Below are 17,656 nucleotides of genomic sequence, written 5' to 3'. Positions count from 1 at the left end.
AACATACAACAAATTTTAGATGCCGGTTTCTAGCCTATTTCCAGTGACAATCATCCAAGCAAGACCAATCCAAATCAGAACCATGCTCCCCTTCATATGGATTGTGGTACCAATCGTCCTCTTCATCCCAAAAATTGTAATTCCATGCATGTTCCAGCACTTCAGGGTCATAGTCTTTTGTCGGATCTTCGAGTGTACTTCATTTTGTGTTTGTTCCTCCAACTAAGGTCTGAGTACCTCAGAGTCTTAATCCTCAAAGTATACATAACTTTCAGGTTCTTCAGCTGTAACTACATCTTCATCCTTATCTTCTCATTCTCAGCAATAGCTTCAGGATTACATTCAGGCTACCAATATAACATTAAAACAAACAGTAAGAACTTGAAAACGGAAATTTAGCATTGCAATAACTGGAAAGTCAGTTACAACTAGTAGAAAATACAGATACTAATACAATTTGTCTACATTTAACTACTTAAGCAAATAAACTAGCACAATCAAGACCCAAGTAATCCCTAAGTACAACTTCCATTTGAACACATCCTCATTCTTGTACTGAGCCAATTTGTCTTTGCACTTAGCCAACTCATCCTTATCTTTGATACTTTGAATTAAAGCAGGCATTACCTCGCGACAAATTTGACATCCCTGTTCTTCACTAACATCAGCCCATCTAAGGAATCCACATCCTCCAATCTAAAATCGGACATCAATAAAAACATAACAAGTCAGTAATTATCCCACAACTACATTCAATATGCATAACTTAGAAATCACTTACACATCGCAGATACCGTCTTCCAGGATTTGCTTTCGATTCCGACTGTTTGTAAACAGTTTGGCCACCACAAGGATAGATAATGTCTGAGGGTTCGGTATTCACCATTTTACCTTTCGATCGAAATAGGTTGGAAGAAGAACTAGACATTTTCCATTTGACAGAGACGGCACAAGGAGCTGGAGCAAGATCTGGCTGGGGCTGGAGCTGGATCAAAGAGACGGCACAAGGAAGATGGAGCGATTGAAGATCTAAGGGAGGTAGGGTTATATGTGTCGAGGAAGAAGATGGATGGAGGGTATAATGGTCATTTCATCGATTCTAAACGGTCAGACTAACGTAGAATAGACGGAGGGGGTAAAATTTCAGTTTACTCTTTTCAATATTTTTTTTTGTTCGTGTATCTTTTTACTATATTAGTACTGTTTATAACAAAAAAGATATTATTTATTGTTATTTTTAGTGTTATATAATAATTAAAATTAGATTTAGTAAATTATTGTTAGTATTATTATATTTAAGGCTGTGAGGGCATGAATGAGAAAAAAAAAATCATTTGTTAGTATAGGGTGTGAAAAATTAAGTCAACATTTGAAAAACTTAAATGGTTAATTTTGTATACTTCCAAAGTCACAGTAGAAAACTGCTAGACTTCAAAATAACAACACCCTTTTGATTATTATCGAAAGGAGACACTCCTTTGCACTTTTTTCTGGATTGTTTAAATATTAAAGTAGAGTTTTCAAAACGTGTTGCCCCTACTTTATTTGGTTCAAAATATGTTGTCTCCTAAAGTTTTTTAAACGTGTTGTCCTTATTGTATTTGATTCAAAACGTGTATTAAAGTAGAGTTTTCAAAACGTGTTGCCCCTACTGTATTTGGTTCAAAACGTGTTGTCCCCTAAAGTTTTCTAAACGTGTTGTCCTTGTTGTATTTAATTCAAAACGTGTTGTGCCTATTGTATTTGACATGACACATTTAATATAAAGAGGAACCCAAATATGAAACATTTATTTAAATGTCTTATGTTCTTAAACATTTGTACAAACATGTTTTGCATGCATATTAAACAACACATCATGTGTAACAAAGTAAATGTACGAAGTTTAATAACACGAATGCCACAAGAAGAGATGTTTAACACGATAATATATAAGATATTCAATACACAAATAATATGACAAGTTTAACGAATTTTTGGCGTGATTCACTAATCATGGTTAAGTATAGATGCACAAATTAGATTCAAACCCTAAACCGATTTGGGGTGGTCAACAAAAAATCAAAACTAGTTTTCGGGTTTCAACTGGTCCGGGTTTTGTCCACTTTTGACCGGTCAACAAATAAATCAAAACCAGTTTTCGGGTTCTAACCGATCGGGGTGGTCAACAAAAAAAAATCAAAATCTACTTAATTATATACTATGAATTAGTAAGTTTTGTATGCATAGGGTGTTAAACCGTATACTTTGGGTGGTTTTAAAAAAAAGTTGAAATTTTACTTTTAACCAAAATCTTTGAATTTCTCGCAATTTTAATTTCAAAAAATCGAATTTTTTACTTTAAAGCCAAAACTTTTCTTCTTTTACAATTTAACCTCAACTTTTTTATATTTTAACTTTGGTGCCCTATACTTTTTATCTTTCGCAGATTTTCATTTTACGTTTCGTACTATATTTAGCGAGTTACCACGAAGCAACGTATGTGTGTGTGTTTCAACGTTTTTACACTTCGTTCATAATTTTGCGAGGTAATAAGGCGCAACGTCTATGTGTAGTTCAAGATTTTACGTCTATTTTTTTCATTTTAGAGTTAATTGCCAAAATCGTCCCTGAGGTTTGGGCACGTTTGCCATTTTCGTCCAAAATGACACTTTTGTACCAAACTGCCCCCAACGTTTGTAACTTTTTGCCATTTTCATCGAAACCACTAACTTAGTTTATTTTTTCTGTTAAGTTAAGGATATTTGGATGAAAATGGCAAATATAAAACCACAGGGACGATTTTGGCAATTTACTCACAGCCTTTTTAATTTCTTTTATTTAATTATTTTTGTTACATATATATTAAAAATGAATATACATGGAGTTTTTAGAAAAAAAAATTAAATAGTTTTGTCACATAATTTTTATAAATTTTCATTCAAATCACTAACTCAGTTTATTTTTTCTATTAAGGTGAATGATGTTTTTAATTTTATAAATTAAGACAGAAATTAATTTACAGCTTCTTTATATAAATCAGTTTTATAAAGAGAAAACGTCATTGGTGTGCAACACATAACAATAGATTACGACTTTTAGCATTTATCAGTTGTAGAGATAGAAAAAAATTGTAAAACATTACATATTATTTTTTAAATGTGTTGAGCACATAGGAAATATGTTGGTAGAAATAAAATATTTACTTAATTAAAATTATGAGGGTAACTAACTAATACTTATTCTAAGTGGCTTGAGTAAAAAAAAACTTTTGGTTTATAGCATTATAAATAAAATTTGGTGGGTAATTTTAAGGTTTGGTAACGATACATTGTTTGATAGGGGGCACTGGCTTCTGTTTTTCCTTAGGAGCGTATTTAAAAGAGTAAAAGATGGAATACAAACTTGGTATATATGATAAGATTTTTTTATTTGACCTTTTTCAATAAGGTCACCCGCATTTTAGTTTTATAAAATTTAGAGGTTTAAGTAGATTTTATTTTTAAAAAAGTGATCTATATAAAAAATTAGAAATTAATTTTTTGCTTAGCTTATAAACATCCTTCTTCGCCTTAATAGAAAAATTAACTTAGGTAGTGGTTGGATGAAAATTTATAAAAATTATGTGACAAAGCTATTATTTTTTTCATATAAAAATTGCATGTATATTCTTTTTTATTATATATGTAACAAAATTAATTAAATAAAAGAAATTTAAAAGAGTTTGAGTAAATTGCCAAAATCATCCCTGTGGTTTTATATTTGCTAATTTCATCCAAATATCCTCAACGTAACAGAAAAATAAACTAAGTTAGTGGATTGGATGAAAATGGCAAAAAGTTACAAACGTTAGGGGCAATTTGGTACAAAAGTGTAATTTTGGACGAAAATGGCAAACCTGCCCAAACCCCAGGGACGATTTTGGAAATTAACTCTTCATTTTATAGGTTCTTCGCAACACGTGAGTCATTGATTGACTATGTTATTTTTTATATGTCTCTGTCGATTTCATACACATGACAGGATTATTGATTTTCATACATTTGGTTTTGAAACATTTAAACAATGGTTTATTTATTGCTTCCGCTGAACTTGTTGGATTTTATTAAACTTATTGTTTGATACATTTTTATTTATAATTGACAACTCCATTTGAAATCTTGTTATGAGTTCAATATGATTAGTGGCTATATCCTGGTATGTCACACGCCTAGCGGGGTTTCCGCATGTGGTATTTTGGGGGTGTGACAATAAGCATATGTGTTTCATAGCATTCGTTGTCTAGAGCGATGCCAAGGGATAAGATTCCCCTCTGTACCTCTTCTTCCATCTTCAGAATTGCCCTGGTCGTCTTAACATACACTCTCATTCTGTTATCAAAACGGAGGACGAATCGCCTGATTGCCAGAGTGTATCTCCACGAAACGATTGTTGCCATTTTTGGCGTTTTGGTTAAGTTGGCGTTTTTGGTTAAAGATGTTTTTGCAGAAATGGATAGATTTAAGTGATTATTGAAGCTATGTTTTACCTCGTTTATATAATGATGTTTTTGGCGCGTAATTTAGGAGGGAATTTCTTCTAATAAATGTTAATAACTGAAATTCAGTTACTGTGTTGTTTCATCTTCCTGTAATATCCAACGCGTTTTATCACTAATTTTTGGTGTTTTGTTTTTAATGGCGTTTTATTTTTTTTGAATGGCGTGTTATCATTTGATGGCGTTTTGAATATGAGCGGTAAAAGACCCTTTTACCCTTAATGAAGCGCGTCCCACATAATAAAATTGATGTTATTTACGAAAACCCTACCGCGCAATCTAGTCCATGGATTGTTTTGATCGGACGACCCATAAGCGTTCTCACCATTCTCACATTTTTCACCGTTTTCTCTAAATCCTGACCATATATAACGGTGAAAAGTGTGAGAACGGTGAGAACGCTTATGGGTCGTCCGATCAAAACAATCCATGGACTAGATTGCGCGGTGGCGTTTTCGTAAATAACATCAATTTTATTATGTGGGACGCGCTTCATTAAGGGTAAAAGGGTCTTTTACCCCTCATATTCAAAACGCCATCAAATGATAAAACGCCATACAAAAAAATAAAACGCCATTAAAAACAAAACGCCAAAAATTAGTAATAAAACGCGTTGAATATTACAGGAAGATGAAACAACACAAATAACTGAATTTCAGTTATTAACATTTATTAGAAGTAATTCCCTCCTAAATTACGCGCCAAAAACATCATTATATAAACAAACGTAAAACATAGCTTCCATAATCACTTCAATCTATCCATTTTCTGCAAAAAAAAAATCGTTAACCAAAAACATCAACTTAAACAAAACGCCAAAAATGGCAACAATCGTTTCGTGGAGATACACTCTGGGAATCAGGCGATACGTCCTCCATTTTGACAACAGAAGGAGGGTGTATGTTAAGACGGTCAAGGCAGTTCTGAAGATGGAAGAAGAGATACAGAGGCAAATCTTATCCATTAGCATCGCTCTAGACAACGAATGCCATGAGACGCATATGCTTATGAAAGCATTAACCAGCAAATTTGGACCAATCAAAGGAGATGTGAAGCCAGACCCTATCATGACATCATGGCGTTTTGATGATGAAATAGACATGGTGACGGTTACATACGACAGCGGAGAGCAGGAAGTCTACTGGCTAGAGAACATCATGACAAAGCAACGACTAGGTTTCATGGAACAATTGCATAACACCACTTGTACCAACACGGAAATAGACTCAAAATTGGAGTTAATGCAAGACATGTTCAGGTGGAGGCTTCAGAATCTTTAGAAACAAGAAACTGATGAAGGTGAATGTGATGACATGGATGAAGATCAAGATGAATACTCCGAGGAGAAGAAGATGACACAAGTGATGGATACTATTCGGATAAAGTACATTCTGTCGAAGGATTTTAATTTTTTTTCCTCTTTTTTTTTCTTCTATGTAATCTTCTTTTTTTTTTTAAAGATAATTAAATGATATATTTCTATCTTTATTAGTAAAACGCCAAAATAATACTAAAAATGGTTAACCCTAACAAAACGCCAAAAATAACAACAAATATTTTTCCTGCTTAATATTTTATTTACTCCGTTATTGTATTTTGTCATGTTGGTCTGCATAAGGCCATTTAAAAAAAACGCCAAACTTAGAAGATGAGACGTCTATAACCTATAAAAGTGATAAAAGCTGATCAACACATTAAATACAAAAACAGTAACTGAAAAGACAATTACTTAATTACTATCATTTATTACAATAAAAAGTCCCGCCTAAACTACGCGCCAAAAAACTCCTATAAGAGAGGGGTCTATACACAATTAAATTAATCACACCCAGAAAAACACAAAAAACGCCATATCCTCTAGAAACCACTCCATTTAAAACGCCACAGGCAAAGCTTTCACTGAAATGGATCCTTTTCTCTGAGTGGGTTAACTCAATAATATTTTGCTGAATTAGATGGACAAATATTCAAGAAAAAAAGACTGATGACAGTGATATGTCATCATGTGAGCTTTGTTCTTGATGATTATAGGCTTGGAAGAAAGGGTTCAACACAAGTGTAAAATGCTATTTTGGGCTCCATTATTACAAATAGCATCAAGCAAGAGTTGATCTTTAATGACATGCCACCAAACAAGAATATCACACCAAAAAACAGGATGCCACTAAGCAGCTTCTTCTGAAAAAGACGGGGTTTAAGAAGGAAAGTTGGCATCTAGCTAAATTATTCAAAAAAGGTTCAAAATGTCAAAAACAAATTCAAGAAGGAAGAGGCTGATGACATTGAAGTTGGAAGGAAAAATTAGATTACCATTTTTAATTATGTTTTTTTCATTTTATATTGTATTGATATCAAGTTATATGTTGTTTTGTTATCTAATTCTCTATAAATAAAATACGTTATTATATAAAACGCCAAAAACTACAAACACCAAAACGCAAGTAGAATGAAAACTGGGAGAACAGCTGCTGGCAAAGCACCTTGTAAAGGGTATTAAAACGCCAAAAAATTCAATAAACGCCAAAAGAAAAATTGGACTTATTTTAATCTTATGCAAATATTAATTACTCGTAGTGAATTATTATACAAAACACAAACGCCAAAAAATTAACCAGAGAAAACGATATAGCGCCAAAAAGTTATATATGTGACACAAAAACAATTAATTAAACACCAAAAAGTTTAATAAATACAATTAACGCCAAAAAAAACTTAGACGCCAGAAAATATTATACCGCGTTGGGAAAATAAAAGAAGAATGAAAAGACAAAAAAGCCCCTCCGCCCTTCTCTATGCCGCGGGACACGTGTTGGGCCAGGATGCGTTCTCACCGTTCTCACACATTTGAGCGTTTTCTCCCGAACCCGTTTCTATATACACACACACACACACACACACACATATTAAGTGTATTACATGTGTTATACTTTTGACTTATAATTTCTATATGTGAAAACGAGCCTAACAAGCGAGTCAACAAGACAAACTTACCTTGACTCGAGCTCAGTTCGTTTACAAATCCAAGCCAGTTATTTAACAAGCGAGTTATAATTCAACAAGTTTGTGTACATAATATTTTGTAGGGACATGGTTGGTTTGTATCATGGCCAGAGCCAAGAAATTTTCTAGCCAGGGTCGAATGACTAACGGAAAAGGCGGTGTATCCGAAACCTTTGTAATCATCGATTTTTCTTACAACGATGAGTAAAACCAACCATGATTATAAAAAGTTGGTTGTGACTGTATTAACTACTTTTAATAAAATGGGCTATGTAAAATTTCTATAAAGCATTAGTGCTCGATTGTATTTAATCTTTGCTTTATTGTGTTATAATTATTAACAGTGTATTTAAATGATGTTCCCTTTCTTTATAATCCATTTTTAATTAAAACTTAAAAACTGTTTAGTCATTCATCGACTAATAAAATGTGGTATGCATACTTTTCTAAAACCACCCGTGTTTGCACACAGGTTTTACTACTAGTAATATTAATAATAATAACCTATGTTTGTATATTTACAACACAAAAGCAAAACGATCTATGAAAAAAAATGTCTAAGCAAATTCAGGTTCACAATTGCAAATCCTTGTGTACAACTTGTTTAAGCACATTTGTACAAACCTCTTAAGCTACGCTCTGCTTGCGATATGCGCATATAACGTATATATGTATGGGCCTTCGGGTGTAAAAGTGAAAGTGCACTAATTTTAACGTTATTTTACCATTTTCGTGAAAATAACGTTAAAAACGGGGAACGGTTAATCATGCATTATGTGATGGCTTTGATAGTCGAAAGACAAGGGGGTACATACACTAATCGGCCTTTGCTGAGTGTTATGTGGCTTATGTCCAAAGCTTGACGCAAAACTACTATGGAGCCGATGGCCTCATTGGAAGCAGTCTCTCTATTCCTACGGGGTAGAGGTAAAGTTGTGTACATCTTACTCTCCTCGTATGCTACCTTAACTTTGCTATTGATAGGTTTTACTGAGTATGATGATGATATACAAACCTCTTAAGCATGAACTAGTAAAGTTATAATATATATCCCTCATCAAATTGTAATTTGGCGCCCTCAAATTTAATTTACAATTTGAAACCTATGCTTTTTTCAAATAATAATAATAATAATAATAATCTATACTATATAATAAAAGAAACCTGTTTTGGGATACTTGTCATTATTCTAGACCATTATTAATTGTATATAATTATTATTTAATTTAAATTATTAAATTTAATATGTTTCAAACATTTAAGAAATTACGGATAAAATTCTATAAAATATCTTATTATTTGTTTATAACGTTTGTCATAAAATTACTTTTGCTAACGGTTTTTTTTTTGAACTTACTATGTATTAAACTTTACTTATGTATTATAACTACCATTTAGACCACTCAAACATGTAACATGTGTCATGTATTTTATATATAACATAGTAAAATGTCATTTTGGTCCCTGAGGTTTGACCACTTTTGCCATTTTAGTTCAAAACTCAAATCTTTTAAATCTGGGTCCCTATGGTTTCACTTTTTTTGTCATTTTGGTCCAAAAATTAAATCAATTGATATTTGTCTAATAAAATCATGTTATTTTGTCATTTTCCTCAGGGGCAAAATGGGGGCAAAATGGTTAATATTATTTTATTATAACACATTATTAATTAAACTAATTAAAGTAAATATCCCTTTGACCCTTGACCTCATAAAGATCAGATATTATCATCTTCCCCAAAAATCTTCTCCAAACCCTCCGTTCTACGATCATCTTCTCTGGACGATTACGAGGATTTTAGTTGTTCTGTTCGAAAAGAATGCTCCACTTTTGATCCTGATGTAAAATACGGTGAACAATAACTTGACCACAAAAATCATAACCGCAACACATATGTTTATGGTCCATTTACAAGATCACAAAATCCATTTCATAAACGGTGGTTCAGACTCGAGCTTTAAAGTTTTACAAGATTTATACTCCTAAATGGATCAATCATGAACATGTAAGAATAATAAATTAGCCACATTGGAAGTGTGACAGAACCAAAAAACAAAGTTAACTAAAAGAAACTCGAACCAGAAACTGATGAATTTGTTGCATTGATTCTGTTAGAGGACACATGTCGTATTTCTATACATCCTCAGAATTATTTTCCCGCTCATTTTTCTCTCTAAATTAGTTGATAACTTGATATCTTTTAATTACTCATGAACTAAGATATTATTATTTATAGATAACCTTTGCCATTTTCCTTAGGGGCAAAATGGGGGCAAAATGGTCAATATGACTTTATTTTAACACATTATTAATTAAACTAATTAAAGTAAATATCCCTTTGACCCTTGACCTCATAAAGATCAGATATTATCATCTTCCCCAAAAATCTTCTCCAAACCCTCCCAAACCCTCCGTTCTACGATCATCTTCTCTGGACGATTACGAGGATTTTAGTTGTTCTGTTCGAAAAGAATGCTCCACTTTTGATCCTGATGTAAAATACGGTGAACAATAACTTGACCACAAAAATCATAACCGCAACACATATGTTTATAGTCCATTTACAAGACCACAAAATCCATTTCATAAACGGTGGTTCAGACTCGAGCTTTAAAGTTTTACAAGATTTATACTCCTAAATGGATCAATCATGAACATGTAAGAATAATAAATTAGCCACATTGGAAGTGTGACAGAACCAAAAAACAAATTTAACTGAAACCCCATCATTTTGATCACTAATCCAGCTAATAAAAAAAGAAAACTCGAACCAGAAACTGATGAATTTGTTGCATTGATTCTGTTAGAGGACACATGTCGTATTTCTATACATCCTCAGAATTATTTTCTCGCTCATTTTTTTCTCTAAATTAGTTGATAACTTGATATCTTTTAATTACTCATGAACTAAGATATTATTATTTATAGATAATCTTTATCCAACTTTTAATGAATAAATTTAATAAACGTCACATGCTCCTAATGTATATCACCCTTTATTATAAATCGTCTAAAAATATGGTTTATAATTATAAAATCTTCATTATTAACTATTTAATTTTTTTTATTCAACCCGTGTAATACACGGGGTTATAACCTAGTTACCTATATATTAAAATTAGAACTGAATGAACAGCAACATCACTAAGTGATGAGGAAATGACATCAGATACCGATACCGGTATCAAATTTACCAAATCGGGTGTATTTTTTGTACCGCCAATTAACAATAATAATAATAATAATAATAATAATAATAATAATAATAATAATAATAATAATTATAATAATAATAATAATAATAATGTATTATAAAATTTTGAATATAATAATAATATTTTTAACCCACATACATAACTTTTTGTTATTTTCTTATAACTTTTAAATATGATGTATTATAAAATTTTGAATATACTATTACGATATGTTTATTTTTATCTATGTATCCGTGTAAAATTTATACAAAACCTATTTATATTAATAAGAGTTAAATGCTTGGTTGGTCCCTGTGGTTTGCGAAAAATGTAGACTTGGTCCCGATGGTTCACTAATTACACATTGGTCCCAGTGGTTGTAATTTTTAAACTCGGGTGGTCCTTAACACTAATCTATGTTAAATTTCTCAGTTAAGTGCGTGTGAAATGACGGGCTTACCCCTTAACTAAAAAACAAAATACCAATAAAATCATCATCCTCATCTTCTTCACTGTGCCATCCCACCGGAGAACTACCCACCGTCGCCACCACAATCATCCTCCACCAGACACCCTCCGACCAACCAACAACCACATCCCCCACACCCTCGCCGCCCCTCGAGTTGATGATTCCGGAGCTGCTCATGAACTTCTTGGATCTGCAAACAAACCTGCTGGAAAGCGAATGTGACAACCCTCACTAAACCAGGTATCCGTACGGTTTAATTAATAATTAATTGCTGCTTAATTACTGTGCCTACTTGAAATTACTGATGAACTGCTACTTGACTGTTGATACTTGTACATATCTGCATCATACTTTATTTACTGTCACTACATTATTTACATACTGAACTCTAGTGACAAACATGATGCACAAAAGCACAGTAGCACTATGAACGGATAACCTATTGAACATGCTGATAAAGCCAGCATCAGGCAGATATTGCCTCTAAGGCCTGCATAAGCCAGAAATATTTTACTACACCCATAGTGAGTGTAGGGATACAAGGGTTGTAGCACTGCGTCTCTAGGAATAAGTTACGATGACTGGATGTGCCTAAAACGTACTCTAAGCACAAAACACAGCGCTTTAATGAACAAATCAGCTTCTAGCTAGCTAATAAAGTGCCAAAACATGAGAAAAATATTACTAGACACTTTCCAAAGTGTCGGGAATAAGTTGTGTCACTAAAGATGGTATTAACGACACTTAAAAGCTTTATTAAGCGCTTTAACGGATTACTATCCAATCGAACAACCGGACTATACCCGGAACATAAAAATATTGACATTAACATTATTGATCTTTTTCTGAGCCAGTTAGGGTCCCTGAATACCCTAACACCCGCGTTAAAACACAACACACCACTAACCAAGTTAATCCCTAAACTTAACTTAGTTAACCTAACCTTAAACAAACTAATGGTTAGAATTCAACCAAGACCCCCCCCCCTTTGGGCCGATTCGGTCACAATGGGACTAGAACATGTACCATTTTGATGTTAATATTCCCTTGTGTCTCATATCAAGAGGACACATAAACCATTGGCTTATAAACTCTAAATTTGCCTATAAATACCTTGAGATGGCACATTAGACAAATCACCATCCAACACCACAAAACTACTCTCTCTTGCCCTCTACCATTCTCGGCCGAACACCCCCTTGGCCATCCCACCATTTTCGAGTTTTGTTCATTCCATTCCAAGATCATACAAACATCAAGGGTCACGTATTAGGAAGCTTGATGCACTCGGAGCTCGAAGGACCTCTTTCTCTAGCTTTTATCCACCTCATTTGCGCGTAGATTCTTCCCTAGCCTCGAGCTAGTGGTATGATGTTTAAATCCCTATCTTGAACTAATCTAAAGCGGTTAATATGTGGTGTAACGGTTAAAATTCGAAATCTTACAAAATGGTGCATTAAAGTCTACTAAAAACATGAAAAATGATGGTTAAAAGCTTACTAGTTGTGTAAAAGTTGTAGTAATTGAAATTAGTGATTATTTAGACCCGATCTATGTTGTGGTAGCTCAGATCATCATTTAACCCGGGTTGGTCATGATCACGAATCATGACATAAGGTTGTTTTGAATGAAACAAGGGTTAAAAGGTGAAACTCTACCTCACACGAATCATGAACTTGTGTAAAAGTGTTTTACTTGTGAAATAGTATTTAAAACTAGCAGATCTACGTATCTGCAAGTGGTATTTTCAAAGAACCACATGTCAAAGAAATCATGTTTTTCAAAAAATGGATCTTACACTAACAAGCATGATTTTTATAAACCACAAGTGTGTAAACACTTGTGAAATGAAAAGTTTCGACAAAATAACAATCTTTGTAAAAGATGACGGGAAGTTGTAAAGACGGATTTACTTTAAAAACGAGGTTTTTACGAGATCACATTACTTTATATGAAGATCCACTAAATGTAAGGAGACGTACGCTATAAATTTTAGAAAAACTACAAGTTCATGTGATTATGCGATTTACGTACTTGTCGACTAGTTTGTTGTGTCAGAAATTGTTTGATTGAATAAAGAAGTTGTTGAAATTGATTTTGTAAAAGAAAATGATACGCTTGAAAGCGTGGCCACCTCCAGTTACAGAGGAAACTCTGGCGAAATTTTTCTAAAAACCTAACACTTAGAATTATTTTCACTATAAGTGTTAGAAATATCTTTTTGACATGTTTTCAAAATATATAAGTTTCGCCACGACTTTATTTACAAATATCGGAGGTGGGATTTTCACAAAATTAAACGTGATAAATATATATTTAGAAACTATATTTTCACAACATTGTTTATGATTATTTTGTGAAAAATACACAAATATTATTTTTAGAGTAAAAATAATATTTTCAAACGTTAACGGATCCAAAATAATACGAACGCTTTCACAATAAATATATAAGTTACATCGGTAATTATTATTACCACTCGAATGATAAAACGTAACTTACGCATTATATGGAAATAATTATGAACGCGTAATTTTGTCGACGTATTATTTTTGGGGAAATTATGTGATATGAAAGTATAATATTTTTGAGAAAAATATTTATATTTTGGAATTAGAAATAAATATATATTAAGTGAGACTTAATGATATAATTCGAACGCACATGTATTAAATCCCCCATCCTTGGGAAGGAGATTAACTACCAAGTATATACGAATAGTAAACCCGAAATAGTTGTCTAACTATTTCCCAAAAACTTAAACTATAAAGCTAAGGCACGGCCGTCCGTCTAATAGAGTTAGCACATGTAGGTCGTTGCACAGCTGCCTGATTTGGAGTACTTGGTAGAGATGCACCGACTGTGAGTTCATGTCCCCCTTTTCTCTTAACTGTTTTCAGTTTTCTAAACTGCGGGGGTGAAATACATGTTACTTTGATTATGAATACTTTATACATGGTATGGTTAGCGTAAGGAGGGTTACTATTTAGATCATGTGAATGGGTAGGCGGAAACTTGAGGTCATTAGTCCTCAGGGTAGGACCGAGGGGCAGGAGCGATAGATCTATTTGGGTGTAGCGAGCCCAGTCCCAGGCCCAGCATAACGGACCTCGGGATGACTTTGTACCCGACGCATAAATCTGCTAGGTTTGAGCCTTCCTACTTGCATTTCACACATATCAATGGCCTTGCAAACCATTGGTGATCTCTTTTTCCTTATTTGCTACATACCAGGATTTTGATAAATACAAAGGTTTATTTACTCACTTACACATGAACTCGCTCAACATTATTGTTGATTTTTCAACTTACATGTATTTCAGGGAATTAAAAGATCTGGCACGGTATGGCACGTTTTCCCGCTGCACTAGTACGAGGTCATCCGGGGTTTAGGGAATGTGACTCTTTCCTGGACAAGTCACAGTCCTTAAACTGTGTTTATATTGATGTTTATGTTTGTTGAACAATGTTAAGGTTGTTAGGGTGTTTTCCCGTTAAAACAATGTTATTGTATTTGGTTTTCAAAACTTAATGGATGATCTTGCATGTTTTTAATTCATATAGCTTTGTTATGATTAAGCTATGGTATTAAGAAGTCACACCAAATTAACCACGCTTCCGCAAAGCCAGGGTGTGACAGCGAACTGGCAAACAAGCTGCTCATGAACAGAATTAGATATATCAATTTCAAATCGTTACATCAATAAAATATAATAGACTGATAACGAACTAGACAGAATCAGACATATCAAATTCAACTCGCTACATCAACGAAATACACTAGACTGATAACGAGCTGTACAGAATCAGAATATCAAATTCAAATCGTACATCAACGAAATATTAGATTGATAACGGATTAAACAGTTATCTGCACAAAAAAACCTAGGTGTAGAACACAATACAAAACGATTAAGCACGAATCTAACCTTGAACAGCTTATTGAGCCTGGCATACGATACGCGATCCAAAAGGACCTAATTTAGACCGCAAACTCACCGATCCAGAAACAGAAACCTATTGGATTTTGAAACCTTTTGATTTCAACAAATTTTCAAAGCTCCGATGAGCATAAGAGACGATCGGAGACGACGATGCCGCCGAAAAAGCGGAGGCACAAGGAACTGTGAGAGTTTCAAGCACAGCAGCCATAGAGGGGCGGCGAGGGTGTCGGGGTTGTGGTTGTTGGTTGGTTGGAGGGCGTCTGGTGGAGGATGATTGTGGTGGCGACAGTGGGTAGTTCCCCGGTGGGATGACACAGTGAAGAAGATGAGGATGATGATTTTATTGGTATTTTTGTTTTTTAGTTAAGAGGTAATTTCATCATTTCACACGCACTTAATTAAGAAATTTAACATTGGTTAGCGTTAAGGACCACTCGAGTTTAAAAATTACAACCACTGGGACCAAGTGTGTAATTAGTGAACCATTGGGACTGTTAAAATATTATAAGACATTGGTCATCCATTTGGGCTTGTATTGTATTACCGTTCACATGTTCTGGGCTCGGTTGTTGATCATTGGGCTTATATTGAGATTGGGCTTGTATTATTGATCTGTTTCTAGAAGTTGTTAGTTGTTACAAGTTGTTACAACATGTTAAATATCTGGAGGGTGTATTGTGTAACATATGAAGGGCTGCGATCATCATGCTCTTAAGTTTTGGACTTAAGTGTAAATATGAAAGGGGACTGGTATAAGAGAGCTGTTGTCTGGACATCTTCATTATTAACCCTCCTTCAAATATTACGCAAATCTTTCTCTTCTCTCTCAGTTCTTTATTCTGGTTTTTAGGGTTATTTATGCATCATTGTTGAAGATTGATTTGTAGTCTCTCTGTTGTATTTTACGAGAGACTAATCTTCTGTTATAAGTGATCATCAGAGGGTGATCATCTTGTAGTTGTTGTTCTTTCTTGATTATTGTATTATCTCTCATCTGTGAGAGTTTGTATTTCAGAGATTGATGATCATCAGTGGATGATTTTCACCTGTATCTCTGTAATTTTTGTATGTGATTGATTTAGATCTTACATAAGTAAGATCTAGGGTTTGGGGGGTGTTTTTTGGTTTGGGTTAAATAATAAAGATTTTGTCACCGTTTTGTCGCTTCTTTTGTGTTTTGTGTTATTCTTTGTGATTCGTATTGAATATTCATATCATTTGACATGGTATCAGAGCCCATGGTTGGCTCTATTTAAGTTTTCGGGGGTTTGATTGATACGATCTAGGGTTTCAGTTCATTATTGCTGTGTGTTACGGTTTCTGGTCAAAATCAGTCTGAGGTTTTTTGTCTACTGATTATTTTTAAGTATTTTGGGTATAGTTTCCGCTAAATGCATCTGGTTTAAAGAATCCTCATATTGCTGATAGGGTTCCTGGTAATAAAAAAGGAAGTCTAGATTTTCTGGAAGAAGAAACTATAGGAGTTTATACACAAAGGAAATTCGTTATCTTTTTGAAGGGGTGATAAAGGATCGGTTAATTCTTGTTCTAGTTGTGGTCTTCCGTTCTTACCCAGAAATTCTTTGCTACTTATTTCATGGTCGCAATCTCAGAAAGTTCTTGGTGATTTGGTTGGGTTTAACCAGCCCGCGCAATTGCCGATCAGTTGATTGGTTGCTGATTGTTTGTTCTGCGCTCCTCGAGATCTTGGGGTTTTATGATTTTGATTCAAATTGTGTTTTTTCGTTTTTTTGATTGTTTCTTGGAGTGTGTGCAGGAACGAGTTGGTGAAGGTCTATTATCTGTGGTTGTTATTTGGTGTTACATAAATCCTAATTAGGGTTTATTGGAGGTCAAGAAGGAGATCTGTTATCTGCTGTTTCTGAAAACAATGTGTTGTTTGGTTGTGGCTTGATCAGTTCTAGTAGTTCTCTAAAACTACAGTTCTGGTCTTCTTTTGAAGCATATTGCACCCTCTGTAAGATCTTTCCAGTCTGCTCTTATTTTTTTGTTACTTTGTTTTTGGTTAGTTGAAGTTGGGGTAGTGAGGACCGGCACCTTTGATTGTTTGTTATAGTTAATTCTTGTCTATTCTGTGGTTACTTGTTTGTTGTTTGTTTGTTTCTTCTTGTTCAGGTTGTTGTTCTGTTGTTTATTTGTGCTCTTATTGCTTCTAGTGTTTGCTGTTGTTATTGTCATTTGTTAGATTGTGGCTCCCGATTAAAGGCATGTCCAGGCACCATAGAGTGATGAACCTGGAATCTTGTCCCTGACTCAGCTTCGCCTTAGAGTTGTTTATTCTTATTGTCTGTTGCTTTGGTATTTAGTTATATGTCTGATGACTTGTGTTCTCCTGGTTATATTATGTTTGTTTATCTGTTTTTTGTCTTGTTTTTTAAATGCTAAACTATTTAAAAAAGGGTCCATAAAAGCATTAGTAGAGATCTTATGTTTCTAAACTCTATGTTAGGGTATTGTTGTTTGTGTAGATTGTTATTTGTTATGTGAAAATTCTTATTGTTTGTCTGCTCAA

The sequence above is a fragment of the Helianthus annuus genome, chromosome 16 (assembly GCF_002127325.2).
Source record: "Helianthus annuus cultivar XRQ/B chromosome 16, HanXRQr2.0-SUNRISE, whole genome shotgun sequence".
Lineage (NCBI taxonomy): Eukaryota > Viridiplantae > Streptophyta > Magnoliopsida > Asterales > Asteraceae > Helianthus > Helianthus annuus.
Note: the sequence above shows the minus strand (reverse complement) of the source record.